Source organism: Bubalus kerabau, chromosome 3 (genome assembly GCF_029407905.1).
Source record: "Bubalus kerabau isolate K-KA32 ecotype Philippines breed swamp buffalo chromosome 3, PCC_UOA_SB_1v2, whole genome shotgun sequence".
Taxonomy (NCBI): domain Eukaryota; kingdom Metazoa; phylum Chordata; class Mammalia; order Artiodactyla; family Bovidae; genus Bubalus; species Bubalus kerabau.
Genome location: NC_073626.1, coordinates 178537256 through 178552296, shown reverse-complemented (window position 1 = coordinate 178552296; position 15041 = coordinate 178537256). Strand labels below are relative to the sequence as shown.

General features: G+C 49.1%; 1 protein-coding gene across 1 annotated transcript in view; it reads left to right on the top strand.

The window, feature by feature from the left end:
• OPRD1 (opioid receptor delta 1) overlaps nt 1–15041 on the top strand; it is a 40958-nt gene that overhangs the window by 794 nt on the left and 25123 nt on the right. The gene's annotated exons all lie outside the window — the stretch shown is intronic.

Here is a 15041-nt window from a genome sequence, read left to right as displayed (position 1 = left end):
TGTCACAGTTTGTGAGTGCGTGATTCTGTGTTTGTGACAGTACCGATGCGTGTTTGGACCTCCACAATCCTGGTAGTGGTGGGCAGAGATGCCCGAGGTGCGCTGGGCCTCGGGCGAGACAGCGGTGTGTGGGCTGAATATGCAGGTGAGGGTACAGGAGCGCTTGTGTATCTGCATCATGCTGACAGGCGCTTACCAAGTCACATTTGGGGACCATCTGTTGGGGTTCCAGTGTTGGTGTATGTGCTTGTCTCACACTGTCAGTTGGTGATTCTCTCTGTAAGAGCGAGTGACAACGTGACTGTTGTTTCTTGTCGGACCCTGAAGCCCCCATGGGAGGAGAGCATCCAGAGTGGCTCTGGACACTTGTGTGTGCATCTGCTGAGGGGTCGCCATGGTTCCCGGGTACAGTGGGCCAGCCAGTCGCTCTCTGCTTCCTTCCCCGGGGCCATCTGGTTCTGAGCTCTGGACGTGATTCAGAGAGGCCACAGATCCTCCTCACAAATGTCCCCTCTCTCACCTTCTCCTCTTCTCCAACAGTCTTTATTTATTTTTTTTCCTGGCAAAAGCAAAAGTGATGTGGTTGGGCTGGACTGGAGTTTGTACTTTCATCTCAGGAAGTCAAGTTCTCTTCTATGTGTCTCTGTTCAGTGCAGGGACCTTCTCAGAGAGTCTAAAGCATCATGGGCTTGCCCAGAAGCAGTCTTCCTGACCCAGCCCTACCAATGCAGACACAGGCAAAAGGGCTTGAAAGGAAACTCCCATCCTGGTTAACTGGAAATGGGTCATCTGTGCTGGCTGACCAAGGGACAACCCTAAACCTCTCTGGGGCCTGGTGCCACCAGACAGGGCGGAGGGCAGGGGCAGATGTGGATTCACATCTGGAGATGTGAACTGTGGTCTTGGCCCAATTGCTGATGCCTATCACACTGGGGGCCCTTTCCTCTCACCCACCTGCCTCAGTTTCCCCGTCTAGAGGATAGAGACCCAGTCTCTGCAGCTGGGACCATGAGTTCCAGAATGAGAGGTCTCTGTTGGACAGAGCACAGTACACTGGAGTGTTGTGTGGTGTTGGGGTGTTGTGGGAGCTTTGGCTTGGATGATTCCGGGGGAAGCTTTGCTCCCCCAGGAGGAGTGGAGGGCACAAGAATTTCCTGTTCTTTCAGTGACTCATCACCAGCTCCAGTGGGAAAATTCCCCCAAGCACAGGCAGGAGCAATCTTTGCTTTGTCAGTGGTTCTCCCCACTTTACCTTGGGAAGTAGTCCATGAACTGGCTCTGCCACTGGGGTAAACTGCTTGGCCTCTTTGAGCCTCAGTTTCTTCATCTATAGAATGGGGAAGTAATAGAGTCTTGACAGTGTTTTTGTGAGGTGGCACTCAGAGAGCATTATAAATGCAGCTGGCATGGTGTCTGGACCCAGTAAGTGTGAGGAGGAGGAGTAAGATTCCTCAGAAGGAGAGTGAGGGGGTGCTTTTCCTAAGGTGGGCCTGGGAGTAGCTCTGATTCCAGGAGTCCCAGGTTCCTGCACTCGCGCTCTCGGGGGCTGGGGCGGAGGTCTCAGTGCTCTGATCCGGGGAAAGCCAAGTGTCAGTGTGCTCACTTCCACCTCCAGTCTCTTTCCTGGGGCCTCTGACTGGTCGGCTGATGAGTGAACCACCCCGCCCCCGCCCCGCCCTGCTGAGCCAGGGGAGGGCCTCTCACTTCTGAGGGTCCACTGAGGGTAGGCTCTGGGCTCCATGTGCTAGGGTGCTGCCCATCAACCTTCCCCAAATCACCCTGTGTCAAGTGCATCTTGCAAGCAGCATAGCGGGTCCCTTAGGTCCCTGTGTCGCGCACACATTTCCCGGAGCAGCCATCTATGTGATCACTGGGCCTGACTGACTGAATCCTCTCCTGCAGCCTGGTAGGATAGGCATTAACATCCCCATCATTGTCACTTCCAGTGTACAGGTGAAGAAGCTGCAATTCAGAGGGAGGCAAGGTGGCTTGTTCCCCTAGGTCCAGAACTTTTTCCAGAGCTGCCTGGGGTAGGGGACAAAGAATTGCATAGAAGGAGGGGGCGGAATCCTATCCCTCCTCTTGTCCTAGGGTTCTCAGAGAATGATGGAGACAAAAGCACGGTGACTACACACGTTATTCAGCACATGTGCTTTAGGCGGCCATCCTTGGGGAGGGGAATGACAGGCCCTGGCACTTAGTCCTCCCCCACTGAAAGGGAGGCTAGGGACAGGGCAACTGTCTGGGGCTCAACTTCTGCTGGCAAAGTCCAAAGAGCAGTGTGTATACAGTGGGGAGCCAGGATGAAGAAAACCTCCGGTGTATCCATGGTTCTCTGAGCATGCAGAGCTCAGCCCCACCAGTGAGTGAGTCAGTTGATTGGCTGAATGAATGAGTGAGTGAATGGATGAATTCTGCCTGTGAGTCCTGAGCTCAGCCTACTTGGAGAGCAGGGGAGGGTTTGCAAAAATGATCCAGAAGGCCGTTGGGACAAAGAAGGAGGGAGGTGAGCGGCAGAGCTGGGGCTCTGAAGCCAGACACTGCTGCTGCTAAGTCACTTCAGTCGTGTCCGACTCTGTGTGACCCCATAGACGGCAGCCCACCAGGCTCCCCCGTCCCTGGGATTCTCCAGGCAAGAACACTGGAGTGGGTTGCCATTTCCTTCTCCAATGCATGAAAGTGAAAAGTGAAAGTGAAGTCGCTCAGTCGTGCCCGACTCTAGCGACCCCATGGACTGCAGCCTACCAGGCTCCTCCATCTATGGGATTTTCCAGGCAAGAGTACTGGAGTGGGGTGCCATTGCCTTCTCCAGAAGCCAGACACATCAATGTGCAAATCCAGAGTTCAAAGCCACTTACTTGCTGTGTATTTGGACTAGTGACTTCACCTTTCCGAAGCTCGTTTCTTCGCGTGTAAAGTGAATGTAACAGCAGCGCATCTGGGCTGGTGGCGAGGATTAAAGGAGACATGTTGTGTCTGAGCCCTTTAAGCCCTTTGAGAACAGGGAGGGTTTCTATGTGAAGGAATGAAAAGAAATAACTCATTCAATAAAAATCCATGCTAGATGCTGAGATGTGATGGTGGGGAAGAAAATCCACCATCCCTGCCCTCGTGGAGCTTAGGTCTGGGAGAAATAGACATTCATCCACTAGTCATCCAACAGATAGAAGTTTGCAGCTGTGCTGAGGGCCATGGAAGAGTGAGCTGTGAGACCCAGGATCGGGGAGGGTCTCACCTGGTCTGGAAATTCCAGGAAGGCCTCTGAGGAGCTGAAGGGTATGGAGAGTGTAACTAAGTAAAAAGGTGAGGAACAAGGCTGACATACATGAGGGGCTGGGAAAAAAAAGATCACAGGAATCTCAGAATCCCAGAGCACAAAGCACTCCCTGTTCCCCCATCCCAACTTCCAAGGATATGCTTGGGAAGCCTGTTCACCCTCTGGATACACAAGAGGGGCCTCTGGGAATTGCACTCTTAGCCAACAGCCTGTGGTTTCTGAAGTTTCCATGAAATGTGAGCAGGAGTTTGGGGATATGTGGTCCCCAGGCAGATGATCCCTCCCTCCCCTTGCTGGGTGAGCTCAGCCAGTGCGGGGACTTGGGGAGTCTTTACAGCAGATGCCCGACAACCCCTCCTTCCGGGTCGAGTCATGCCCTGAGCAGGGCTGGCATCTCAGAGTTCCCATCCCAGCTCTCTAGGTGGAGTGGAGTGTGAAGGGCTTAAGGATCCCTGCATCTCTGATGACTCCGTCTTTAGAAGTCATCAGTGATGATGCCATCTTCCCTGTACGTGGCCCAGAACTTCCTGGTTTGCCTACCCCAAATTCAGGGAGGAGAATGGAGTCGATGCTTCTCCGGTGTGGCTGCTCGTCCGCCTGCCCTGTCTGCTGCCTCCTCCACTCCCTGACTCCGGTTTGGGCGTGTTTATACCTTGCTGTGTCTCTCACCAAGCCCCCACCAGGCCTCCCTGTCTCTTCATGACTCTGTCTCTTGAGCTCTTCCTGGGCTGGTGTCTCTTCTGACTCTTCTCCTTGTATCAGGTGCCAGCTCCGCCACCTGCCCAGATCTTTAGCAGGCCGGATGAGTGCTCTGCCCTGCGGTTTCATCATTTATAAAATGTGGATCGTAGCACCTGCCTAAGAGGCAGCTTTGTCCTAAAGATGACAAGATGGTGTTGCTAGAGCATTGTGTTTTGCCTCCCATCCCAGGGAGCTGCAGCACAGAGCAAGCAGGGAGGGGAGGTTGGGCCTGGCAGCCTGGTGTGGGGCAGGGTCACGACAGATGAGTGAGGCATTCTGGTTGTCCCCTCTGTCTACTGCCCAGGTGCCAGGCGTGGCTGGGACAAGTGCTTGGTGGGGGGAGCCCTGAGTTCCTGTCTTGCTCTTGGAGACCCAGTGTGAACCTCTTGCCTTCTGGTCTCCCTCCCCTCTCTTGCCTGGATTGAGGTCTTGCAGACCCTGGGGCCCTTGGACCAGGAGAGATCCCAGTGAGGTGAGACGGTGCAATGGAGAAGGTCACACCAGGAGGTCAGGTGGTGCTGGTCTACCATCCCTGCTCTACCATGTCCAGTGGTGTGGCTTTGGGAAACGGCTTAACTCTCCTGAGCCCCCTTTCTGCATTTGCAAAATTGTGGTGATCAGGATAGGCTCTTGGGAGGTCTAATTGAGATCATGCATGTAAAGGTCATAGCACAGCACTGGGCACAGAGTAGGCCTTCAGCACATGGCAGATGCTGAGATTAACTGGCACCCCAGTGGCTGTTCCAGGCAGGCAGAGCTGGTGGCCATGAGATTGTCTACACTTTCCACCTTGGGTCCTTTCCTGCTTCCTGCATCATCTGCACATTTACTCATTCAACAAGCATTTGCTGATACTGATCCTGCTGGGCTGGTCCAGCTGCAGCCCCCACGGCCCAGATGCTCAGCTGAAGCCGCATTGTGGGCCCTGGCTTCTGACACAGCCATGCGCCCTGGACCCCCTAGTAAGTTACAGTTCCAGGGACAATTGCAAATTTTCAGAGCTGACGGAGTCTGGAGGCACCCGGCCAGGGCAGGTGGTGTCTGTGCTGAGTCGTGATGTGGGTGGGAGCAGTGGGTTGGCTCCACAGAGAGGTGAGGATGGAGCATTCCAGGCAGGGGGAACAGCATGAGCAAAGAAATCTTCAGGAGATGATCAGAAGGCAGCACTGCAGAGGGCAGGGAAGTTCACCGTGGCTGAACGAGGAGTGCTAGGGGGCAGGGCTGGCAGCCAGGTGCCAAAGCGGGAAAGGTCTTGCAAGCGGGTGTCCGCCTCAACAGGGTTGTCAGGCACGCCTGCTGAGTGCTGAGCTTCAGCCAGGCCCTGGGACTGGTGATGAACCACCGACTACAGTCTCTGCCTTCCAAAATTCCTGGGGGAGTGGGATGCACATATTAGAGGAACTCCATGAGCCAGCCCCTGGGAATTGGAGGGAGTCATTCTGGTGGGGGCTTCGCTGGTGGCTCAGATGGTAAAGAATCCGCCTGCAATACTGGAGTTGTTAAGTGTGCCCATTCGTGTCTGACTGTTTGGACTGCAGCATGCCAGCTTCCCTGTCCTTCACCATCTCCCGGAGTTTGCTCAGACTCATGTCCGTTGAGTTGGTGATGCCATCCAACCATCTCATCTTCTGTCACCCCCTTCTCTTCCTGCCTTCAGTTTTTCTCAGCATCAGAGTCTTTTCCAGTGAGTCAACCCTTTGCATCAGGTGGCCAAGGAATTGGAGCTTCAGCTTTAACATCAGTCCTTCCAATGAATCTTCAGAGTTAATTTCCTTTAGGATTGACTGGTTTGATCTCCTTGCAGTCCAAAGGACTCTCAAGAGTATTCTCCAACACCACAGTTCGAAAGCATCAATTCTTCGGCACTCAGCTTTCTTTATGGTCCAACTTTCACATCCATACATGACTACTGGAAAGACCATAGCTTTGACTATACAGACCTTTGTTGTCAAAGTGATGCCTCTGCTTTTTTAATACACTGTCTAGGTTTTGTCTTACCTTTCCTTCCAAGAAGCAAGCATCTTCTACTTTCAAGGCTGCAGTCACCGTCCACAATGATTTTGGAGCCCCATTTTTTCCCCCATCTATTTGCCATGTGATGGGACTGGAACCCATGATCTCAGTTTTTTGAATATTGAGTTTTAAGCCAGCTTTTTCATTCTCCTCTTTCACCTTTCTGGGGTCAATCCCTAGGTCAGAAAGATACCCTGGAGTAGGAAATTGCAGCGCATTCTGGTTTTCTTGCCTGGAGAATTCCATGGACAGAGAAGCCTGGCAGGCTGCAGTCCAGGGCGGGTCTCAAAGAGTCGTACAGGACTGAGCGACTAACACTGTTACTACTATTCTGGTGGGGAGAGGGGAGGGAGAACTTAAGAGAAGCCTGGATTCAGGCCCAGCATGGCTGTATGAGGGGCTGGAGGCTGTGCTGAGGCTCGAGTTTTGAGACTGGACAGGTTCTTGGGCCCACGGTAAGGCAGCCATGCTGGGAAATGCGGGAACTTGGAGTCACAGGACATGGGGAAGAGGACTTTGGAGCAGTCTGTGCAGAATGGAGTTTAAGAGGATGAATTTGGTGTAGCAGGGCATGGGGCGGATGGAAGGGGTTGGATCAGGGCAATGGAGAGCTGGATGACCTTGGGCAGGCCCCGGAAATCCTAGCCTTGGTTGTCCCTTTCAAACTGCAGTGTTGTGGGACCTGAAGAAGGCAGGAGGCTGGGCCAGATGAGCCCTGGTGAGGCTGAGCAGGGAGGGCAGCTGCAGTCCTGGCCAGTGTCCCTGTGCCTCCTGGCCCTGCCCCGGGGCCCGGCTTCCTAGCCTGTTGGGTTTACTTTCTGGGGAGTGTGTATGACTCATAGGCACACCAGGGAGAAGCCAGAGGAGTCAACTTCCACATTCCTGCCACAGGCCAGAGGCTCCTCTGAGCCACAGTGGGCCTGCAAGGGAGTGAGAGATGAGGACCAGAAGGCTCAGATGGAGCAGGTGGCTCTCACAGCCAGAAAGGGGCAAACCCAGATCTTCCTGGCTCCCAAACCCCTCCAGACCCACTCTACCACTGCTGTCCGTGAGACACATGGGCAGTGGAGGCGAAGGCTGGGCCTGCCTAGTTAGAGGAGGGAGGACCAGGGCTGGGGCGGAAGGCAGATTACTGTCTGCAAACCTCTCAGGCCTCTGTGTGAGGTAACAGCACTTGAGAGCCTGGATGTCAGAGCCAGACTGATCTGGGAATCGCATTTACTAAGAGAGGGAGCTTGGGAGATACATGCATGACCTTTCTTGGCCTCAGTTTTCTCATCTGTAAAATGGGAGTAGAAATAGACCCCTCTGAGACCCCAACCCTCACAGGGTGGTTATGAGAAGCTCATGAGGCTGGATGTGAAGGAATTCAGTACAGAGCCGGAACTTGTTAAGTATGGTATACATATTTTCCATGATTTTATCTATTTAGAAGAAGAGTGAGACTTGCATCTCATTCATTTGATTGACATTTCTTGAGCCCCAGAGGAACTAGAATTTTGGGGTGGATACTACAGGGAAACTATCAACTCAATACTAAACATTTTCTTTTACAATAAACACAGTAACACATGTTGCTATAAGTAACACTAGTTATTTCAGAAAATACTGAGGCAGTTAAGCAGAGACAAATGTTACCAATGATCCTACCGTAAAGAGAAATGCTTTGTCATTTTGATGTATTTGCTTCCCATCTCTTTCTGTGTCTCTCACTGTGTGTGTGTGTGTTTTAATGACATTGGAGTCATACTGTATTGAAATAATGGGCACATCATATGTAATATTTTGCTAGCAGCCTTCTCACATCGTTCAGTTCAGTCGTTCAGTCATGTCTGACTCTTTGCCACCCCTATGGACTGCAGCACGCCAGGCTTCCCTGTCCATCACCAACTCCTGGAGCTTACTCAAACTCATGTCCATTGTGTCAGTGATGCCATCCAACCATCTCATCTTCTGTTGTCCCCTTCTCCTGCCTTCAATCTTTCTCAGCATCAGGGTCTTTCCCAATGAGTCAGTTCTTTGCATCAGGTGGCCAAAGTATTGGAGTTTCAGCATCAGTCCTTCCAATGAATATTCAGGACTGATTTCCTTTAGGATGGACTGGTTGGATCTCCTTGCAGTCCAAGGGACCCTCAGGAGTCTTCTCCAACACCACAGTTCAAAGCATCAATTCTTCAGTGCTCAGCTTTCTTTATAGTCCAACTCTCACATCCGTACATGACTACTGGAAAAACCATAGCTTTGACTAGAGAGACCTTTGTCGGCAAAATAATATGTCTGCTTTTTAATATGCTGTCTAGGTTGGTCATAGCTTTTCTTCCAAGGAGCAAGCATTTTTTAATTTCATGGTCGTAGTCACCATCTGCAGTGATTTTGGAGCCCCTCAAAAAACAAAGTCTCACTGTTTCCATTGTTTCTCTATCTATTTGCCATGAAGTGATGGGACCGGATGCCATGATCTTAGTTTTCTGAATGTTGAGTTTTAAGCCAACTTTTTCACTGTCTTCTTTCACTTTCATCAAGAGGCTCTTTAAGTCTTCTTCACTTCCTACCTTAAGGGTAGTATCATCTGCATATCTGAAGTTATTGATATTTCTCCCAGCAATCTTGATTCCAGCTTGTGCTTCATCCAGCCCAGTGTTTCCCTTGATGTTCTCTGCATTTAAGTTAAATAAACAGGGTGACAATATATAGCCTTGACATACTCCTTTCCTGATTTGGAACCAGTCTGTTGTTCCATGTCCAGTTCTAACTGTTGCTTCTTGACCTGCATACAGATTTCTCAGGAGGCAGGTCAGATGGTCTGGTGTTCCCATCTCTTGAAGAATTTTCCACAGTTTGTTGTGATCCACACAGTCAAAGGCTTTGGTATAGTCAATAAAGTAGAAGTAGATGTTTTTCTGGAACTTTCTTGCTTTTTCTATGATTCAGTGGATGTTGGCAATTTGATCTCTGGTTCCTCTGCCTTTCCTAAATTCAGCTTGAACATCTGCAAGTTCATGGTTCACATACTGTTGAAGCCTGGCTTGGAGAATTTTAAGCATTACTTTGCTAGCGTGTAAGATGAGTGCAATTGTGTGGTAGTTTGAACGTTCTTTGGCATTGCCTTTCTTTGGAATTGGAATGAAAACTGACCTTTTCCAGTCCTGTGGCCACTGCTGAGTTTTCCAAATTTGCTTCTTTGAAGACATGATTTTATTTGGCTGTGCTGGGTCTTAGTTGAAGTACGTGGGGTCTTCCATTTTCATCAGGGCATGTGGAATCTTCAGTTGCAGCACTCAAATTCCTAGTTGCAGCGTGTGGGATCTAGTTCCTTGACCAGGGATGGAACCTGGGCCCCCTGCAGTGGGATGGCGGACCCTCAGCTCCTAGACCACCAGGGAAGTCCCTGCAGACATGATTTTTGATAGCTGCGTTGTATGAATGTCTTTTATATGGGGGTACTTATGCTATTTCCCATATTATGCCAATCTGAATAATGTGTCTGTGAATGTTCTTAAATCCATATCTTTGTGCACATCTCATATTATTTCCTTAAGGAATTTTCTGATAGAGCTCTTCAGGGAGGTATGGGCCACTGTGTAATACAGGGAGTTTCCTGTCCATGAAGCTGTGCAAGAGGGTTCTGGCAAACCATCGTGTGGAGGCTTGGCACTGGAGATTCAGGTAGAGAAAAGATAGACAGACATAATTTCAGGCTCCTCTTCCCGCAGCTGGGACTGGAGGAAGAATGCTTCTCAGATTTCCCTTCTCCCCTTCCTGGAGGATGATGCCTGAACTTTAGAGGAAGAGGGCTGTGCAAGGGCAAGACATGATTTTATTAACGTCAGAGTCCTGGGACCTCTAAATCTAATTGGCTACCCGGAACATCATAACATGCACAGGAAGAGGGATAATCGAGGGGTAGAGCAGAAGCCAGGCTTAAATTAGCAATTTACCATCATGCAAGCTGCAGCGGCCCCATTACCAGCTGAGGGGCATGGAGTAGGATGGGGTGTCTGGGTTGTGTTCTATTGATTCAGAGCTCCCAGTGCAGCTGCAGAAATCAGCAGCTTTGTCTCTGGCCTGGGTGGGTGTGTACAGCAAGAATTTTTTCTTCTGTAGCTTCCCAAGTCCTTCTTGATAAGTGGAAGGAACTCAAACTTCAGAGTCCTTTGAAGTCAAAAAGTCCCATTCAGGGGACTTCCCTGGTGGTCAGTGGCTAAGACTCCATGCTCCCAATGCAGCTGGCCCAGGTAAGCCCCATTCAACAAACATGACACAGGGAGAGGTGGAAATGGCCTCGCTGTCCTCCCCTGCAGAAGTAACCTTTTCACCAGGGCATAGAATTTTGAATCACGGATGATGATTCTCTTTATTGAATATTTATTTTGTGCCAGGCGCTCTGCTTAGAGATGTGTATATATTATCCTGTTTAATCCTCACCCTATTAGTGAGTACTGTTTACCCCGTTTTCTAGATGGGGAAACTCAAGGCTCAGAGAATGTTTGATATAATAACATCCTCAAAGTCCTGGAGTCGGATTGAAGTCAGGTCATTCTGATTGCAGAGCCCACGCTCTTTTTGTAAATTGAAGATTAGTTGGTTTACAATGTTGTGTTAATTTCTGCTATTCAGTAAAGAGATTCAGTTATATATATGTAACTGAATATATACATATGTTCTTTTTTATATTCTTTTCCATTGTGGTTTATCTTAGGATATTGAATGTAGCGCCCTGTACTATGCAGTACAGTAGGACCTTGTTTATCTATCCTATTTATAATGGTAATAATTTGCATATGCTAATCTCGAGTTCCCACTCCATCCTTCCCCCACGGCAGTCACAAGTCTGTTTTGTCTGTGAGTCTGTTTCTGTTTGGTAGATATGTTCATTTGTTTCATATTTTAGATTCCACAGAGAAGTGGTATCCTATGGTATTTGTCTTTCTCTTTCTGATTTGTTGCACTTAGTATCATAGTCTCTAGGTCCATTTGAGTTGCTTCAAGTGGCATTATTTCATTCCTTTTTTATGGCTGAGTACCATTCCATTGTATATATGTACCACATCTTCTTTATCCATTCATCTGTCGATGGATATTTGGAGTTTCCATGTCTTGGCTGTTGTGAATAGTAGAGCTACATGCTTAGCCACTGCCTTGTCCTCTGCCATCTTGTGTGTCAAGTTCAGCCCCTCCGATTTACCAGTGAGTAAACTGAAGCCTGGAGAGGTTCTGTGTCTTTTGAATCAGAGGCCAGTGCAGGACTGGAACTTTGCTTTCCCTCACTTACATCTCTTTCCATGCTTGGGATTATCTGAGCCAAAGGGTGTCTGGAAACAGGAGTAGCTGGGAACGTTACAAGTGAGTTCCTACACAGGGCAGCCCAGCCTGGGGGCCACTGACAACACAAAATGGGCCCAATGAACCCAGTTCCCCCAGGGGCAAGGCCAGCAGCTGGTGAAGCAGCCTATCCTTTAGAGATGGGATTCAAATCCAGGTCTGCTTCTTGTTGGCCTTCCACCCTTGGGCTCACCTCACTGAGCCTGTTTTCTTCTCTGAGAAATGGGGATGATAGAAAAACACCTGCGTGGCAGGTAAACATATATTTGGCAGCTCGTCCTAAGTACCAGGCAGGGTTCTAGGTGCTAGGTGTGCAACAATGATCAAGACGCAGTCCCTGTCCTCATGGAGCTGACATTCTAGTGGCAAAAAGTTAGATGATAAAGAAATAGATGTAAGGCCAATGGCATAGGCAATGAAACCAACTCAAGGAGGCTCAAGGAGAGAGAATGGCGGGGCTGCTGGTAAAGATGGGGAGGATGGTGGGGGACAGGGGAGGAGACCATTGAGTAGAGGCCAGTTGCTGGGAGGAGGTGTTTTAGCAGAGACAACAGTGAGAGCAAGCGTTAGGGGAGATGATGCAGGGCCTAGCGCAGGGCCTGGCCGGTATCAGGAGGTTATTGGTGAGAACGATGCCTTTTGGCTGGTTGCCTGGGACTTGGGAGCAGGGGTAGGGATTAAGCCAAGGGAAAGAAGCTGCTTCTCCCAGCCAGGCCAGATGCCCCTGCAGGACAGATGGAGGTAATCTGTTTCCCTTGGTTACAAAAACTCATCCTCCTGAAGTGCCGGGAAATGCCCCACATTTAGTGATTTTCCATTCCTCTCGGTGAGGAGGGCAGGAGCTCACACGTGGTCACAGGGCTGCCCTGTTGGGAGGGGCAGGTGGCCCCAAGACATTTCTTCCATGGGCTCAGGCCTGGTCATTCTGGATAAGCGAGAGGTCTACAGCAAAGCATGGCATATCGACTTGTCGGACTTAACATCAAAGATACCACTGTTGACCTTTCTCGAGGGCTGACACAGTGGGCAGCTCTGTACCGAGTGCCTCACATACATGGTCTCTTTTAATTCTCCCAACTCTTTGACATACATGGTCCCTTGTTTCTTTCCATTTGACAGATGAGGCCACTGAGCCTCAGAGGTGGTAATTTGCTTGCTGAGGGCATCAGTGGGTAAATGGCAAAGTCAGCCTTTGAACCGAGGCCTGAGATTCCTGAAGGTCAGTCATGCAGTGCCCATGAAGGAATGTCCGTGAAGGAGGTCGAATTCAGGATACTCTCTGGTCCCAATTGTGGAAAAATGACTCTTTTGTACAGCAAGGGATGACAAGAGGCTGTGGAACGGGGTAGGTTGATTTATAGTTACGAAAATACTGAATTGTTGGGGACTTTTCTGGTGGCCCAGTGGCTAAGATGCTGCTCTCCCAATGCAGGGGCCTGGGTGTGATCCCTGGTCAGGGAACTAGATCCCACAGGCTGCAACTAAGAGTTCTGCAACAAAGATCCCACAACTAAGACCTGGCACAGCCAAATAAAGAAAGAAATAAAAATAAATATTAAAACAATAAGAATAAAATAAAAGACTGAACTTTTAATAAATAAAACAAAAGTGAGACTGCTGTGTGTCAGGCAGAAGGAGGTATATATAATAAGGAATGCTCAGCATGGCCAAGGGCCTGGAGTGGGGAAGCCTGGGCTTTTCAGAACATGTGACTTTAGACCCTGGTTCTGTTCCCTCTGTGCTTCTTGACAAGCACCTCTCTGTGCTACAGTTTCATTCTGTGAATGAAATGTATTGATACCCACTTCCTAGGGTGGGTGTGAGTCAGAGGAGACTGAGTGTGAAGTGCTCTGCACGAGGCCTGCCTTGTCCATCGTCCTCCAGGAGTGGCCCTGGGTGTGAGGTCAGTGGAGGGACAGATCAGGCAAGGTGTGTAGCATTCATATAAGATCACTAGGGATAATAAAGTTATGGGCATTTTTTACACTGAATTATGGGATGGGAACATTCACTTGGCAATGGCAACAACTCAAAATAATTAAGAATCCAACCAGTTAAAACTGTGGTAAAAACGAGCCTGTGCTTTGGCCGTATTACAAGGTGCCATGCTGGAAACCTTCCATGCAAAATCTCACTTAATCTTCATAGCACTTTTATGAGAGAGGAACCACTGAATATGCCTTTACAGATAGTGAAGTTGAGGCTCAGAGATGTAAGACTTTTGCCCGAGGACGCCAAGGTTAGAAAGTGTTTGCCTGGCCAGGCCTGCCCTCTCTCCACTGACCACTGCCCTTCATCACACTCGACCCCCTAAACAGCCTAGCACTCTGGTGGTTGTCATTGTCCTTTTCGGGGTGAGGAGATGGTGGCTTCCTGGCACCAGCCTTAGCCTACATCATGATTTTCAGGTCTGTGTCAGTCAGAACCCTACCAGAAAAAAAAAAAACCAGTGAGATATAGTTCAAGGAATTGGCTTATGCAACTGGGGGGTATGGCTAGGCAAGTTTGAAATTTGTGGGCAGGTTGGCAGGCTGGCAACTCTCAGGCAAGAGCTGATGCTGTGATCCACAGGCAGAATTTCTTCTTCTTCTGGGAAACCTTAGTTTTGCTCTTCAGGCAAAACTCATTATCATGGATAACCTCCTTAAAGTCAACTGATTGTAGATGTTAATCATATCTACAAAATCCCTTCACAGCAACAACTGGATTAGGGTTTGATTAAATTTGTTGTTTAGTCGCTAAGTAGAGTCTGACTCTTTGCGACCCCATGGACTGCAGCATGCCAGGCTTCCCTGTCCTTCACTATTTCCCAGAATATGCTTAAACTCATGTCCTCTGGGTCGGTGATGCCATCCAACCATCTCATCCTCTGTCACCCTCTATTCCTCCCGCCCTCAATCTTTCCCAGCATCAGGGTTTTTCCAATGAGTTGGCTCTTTGCATCAGGTGGTCAAAGAATTGGAGCTTTGACTTCAGCATCAGTCCTTCCAATGAATCTTCAGGGTTGATTTCCTTTAGTATTGACTAGTTTGATCTTCTTGCTGTCCAAGGGACTCTCAAGAGTCTTCTCCAACACCACAGTTTGAAAGCATCAATTCTTCACTGCTCAGCCTTCTTTATGGTCCAACTCTCACATCCACACGTGATTACTGGAAAAACCATAGCTTTGGCTCTATGGACCTTTGTCAGCAAAATGATGTCTCTGCCTAGATATGCTGTCTAGGTTTGTCATAGCTTTTCTTCCAAGTTGCAAACATCTTTTAATTTCATGGCTACAGTCACCAGTCTGCAGTGATTTTGGAGCCCAAGAAAATAAAATCTGTCACTGTTTCAATTTCTCCCCCATCTATTTGCCATGAAGTGATGGGGCCAGAAGCCATGATCTTAGTTTTTTGAATGTTGAGTTTTAAGCCAGCTTTTTCACTCTCCTCTTTCATCTTCATCAAAAGGCTCTTCAGTTCCTCTTTGGTTTCTGCCATTAGGGTAGTATCATCTGCCTATCTGAGGTTGTTGATACTTCTCTTGGCAATCTTGATTCCAGCTTGTGATTCATCCAACCCAGCATTTTGCATGATGTGCATATAAGTTATATAAGCAGGGTGACAATATATAGCCTTGTTGTACTCCTTTTCCAGTTTTGAACCAGTCTGATTTTCCATGTCCAGTTCTAATCATTGCTTCTTGACTT